A 2,873-nucleotide genomic window follows, 5' to 3' on the forward strand; every position below is an offset into this window, starting at 1 on the left:
ACAACTGACGGCTCATCTTGTTGCTCAGATTAGGTAATTTTCTTTTTATTTTATTTTCAAAAATTTTTCAAAAATATTTTCAAAAAAATTTCTCTTGTTTTCGAAAAAAAATAAAAATGTTTTCAAAATTTTATTCAAGATTTTTAAGAATGAATTCTAGTGTTTCATGAAGCATGTGAAGCCTGGCTGGCTGTAAAGCCATGTCTAAATTTATTTGGACTGAGGCAGCAATTTGTTATCAAGAGCAAGCTAGTTGGAGTTAATCCACCTGCTACTGTTTCTGATTTACATGCTAAAGCTTGGCTGGCCATTGGCCATGTCTAGTGTTTTGGACTGGAGCTTTCTTTGAAAGCTTGGCTGGCTAGTGAGCCATGTCTAATTCCTGGACTGAAGCTTTAGACTAACATGGCAAAATTCCTGGAATTCATATTAAAAATTTTGGAATCCTTATTTTTCTTTTTCATATAATTTTCGAAAAATATAAAAAAAAATCCAAAAAAATTAGAAAATCATAAAAATCAAAAATATTTTTTGTGTTTCTTGTTTGAGTCTTGAGTCACATTATAAGTTTGGTGTCACTTGCATATGCATCTTGCATTTTTCGAAAATTCTCATGCATTCATGGTGTTCTTCATGATCTTCAAGTTGTTCTTGGTAAGTCTTCTTGTTTGATCTTGAAGATTTTTTTTGTTTTGTGTCTTTTCATGTTTTTCATATGCATTCTTGAATTCTTAGTGTCTAAGCATTAAAGAATTCTAAGTTTGGTGTCTTGCATGTTTTCTTTGCATTAAAAATTTTTCAAAAATATGTTCTTGATGATCATCATGACATTCAAAGTGTTCTTGGTGTTCATCTTGACATTCATAGCATTCTTGCATGCATCACATGTTTTGATCTAAAAAATTTCATGCATTGCATCTTTTTAGTGTTTTTCTCTCTTGCATCATAAAAATTCAAAAATCAAAAAAATATCTTTCCCTTTTTCTCTCATCAAATTCGAAAATTTGGATTGACTTTTTCAAAAATTTTTAAAATCAAATTGTTTCTTATGAGTCAAACCAAATTTTCAAATTTGAAAATCTTATCTTTTTCAAAATCTTTTTCAAAAATCAAATCTTTTTCAAAACTATTAGTTATTTTCGAAAATTTCAAAAAAATATTTTTCAAAAATCTTTTTCTTATTTTTATACCAAATTTTCGAAAATAACATAAACAATTAATGTTTTGATTCAAAAATTTGAAGTTTGTTACTTGATTGTTAAGAAAGATTCAAACTTTGAGTTCTAGAATCATATCTTGTGATTTCTTGTGAATCAAGTCATTAATTGTGATTTTAAAAATCAAATCTTTTTCAAAACTAATTTCAATCATATCTTTTCAAAAATATCTTCTTATATTATCTTTTTCAAAAATATCTTTTCAAAATATCTTTTCTAACTTCCTAACCTCTTATCTTTTCAAAAATTTGTTTCAACTAACTAACTAACTTTTTGTTTGTTTCTTAACTTTTTCAAAACCACCTAACTAACTCTCTCTCTCTCTCATTTTTCGAAAATATCTCCCCCTTTTTCAAAAATTTCTTTTTAATTAACTAATTATTTTATTTTTATTTTTATTTCAAAAAATTTTCGAAAAAATACTAACAATTTTCAAAAACTATTTTCAAAAATCACTAACTCCTTTTCAAAAATAATTTTCGAAAATTATACCTCCCCCATCCTATTCTATTTATTCATTCATATCCTAACATCTCATCTCACATCTCTTCCATTCTCACAATTGTGTTTCTTCCTTTATATTACATTCTTTGTCTCCCCTTTTTCTTCCACTCACAAAGGGATCCCTATACTGTGGTATAAAGAATCTCTATTATTATTATTATTATTTTTCTGTGCCTTCTTCTTTGTCATATGAGCAGGAGCAAGGATAAGAACATTCTTGTAGAAGCAGATCCAGAACCTGAAAGGACTCTGAAGAGAAAATTAAGAGAAGCTAAAATACAACAATCCAGAGATAACCTTTCAGAAATTTTCGAACAGGCAGAGGAGATGGCAGCCGAAAATAATGATAATGTAAGGAAGATGCTTGGTGACTTTACTGCACCTAATTCCAATTTACATGGAAGAAGCATCTCCATTCCTGCCATTGGAGCAAACAACTTTGAGCTGAAACCTCAATTAGTTTCTCTGATGCAGCAGAACTGCAAGTTTCATGGACTTCCATCTGAAGATCCTTTTCAGTTCTTAACTGAATTCTTGCAGATATGTGATACTGTTAAGACTAATGGAATAGATCCTGAACTCTACAGGCTCATGCTTTTCCCTTTTGCTGTAAGAGACAGAGCTAGATTATGGTTGGATTCTCAACCTAAAGACAGCCTGAACTCTTGGGATAAGCTGGTCACGGCTTTCTTAGCCAAGTACTTTCCTCCTCAAAAGCTGAGCAAGCTTAGAGCTGATGTTCAAACCTTCAGACAGAAAGAAGGTGAATCCCTCTATGAAGCTTGGGAAAGATACAAACAGTTGACCAAAAAGTGTCCTTCTGACATGCTTTCAGAATGGACCATCCTGGATATATTCTATGATGGTTTATCTGAGCTATCAAAGATGTCACTGGACACTTCTGCAGGTGGATCCATTCACCTAAAGAAAACACCTGCAGAAGCTCAAGAACTCATTGACATGGTTGCTAATAACCAGTTCATGTACACTTCTGAAAGGAATCCTGTGAGTAATGGGACGCCTATGAAGAAGGGAGTTCTTGAGGTTGATACTCTGAATGCCATATTGGCTCAGAATAAAATATTGACTCAGCAAGTCAATATGATTTCTCAGAGTCTGCATGGAATGCAAGCTGCATCCAACAGTACTCAA

The 2,873-nt window shown here is 31.5% G+C and overlaps 1 non-coding gene across 1 annotated transcript; it reads right to left on the reverse strand.

The window, feature by feature from the left end:
* Window positions 1–2,444: 2,444 nt before the first annotated feature.
* On the reverse strand, window positions 2,445–2,552 carry LOC148572299 (small nucleolar RNA R71). Its single transcript, XR_015908188.1, has one exon. It is a non-coding gene; the product is annotated as a small nucleolar RNA R71 (small nucleolar RNA).
* Between the last annotated feature and the right edge of the window lie 321 nt (window positions 2,553–2,873).

Source organism: Arachis ipaensis, chromosome B3 (assembly GCF_059453495.1).
Source record: "Arachis ipaensis isolate K30076 ecotype BB chromosome B3, ASM5945349v1, whole genome shotgun sequence".
NCBI lineage: Eukaryota > Viridiplantae > Streptophyta > Magnoliopsida > Fabales > Fabaceae > Arachis > Arachis ipaensis.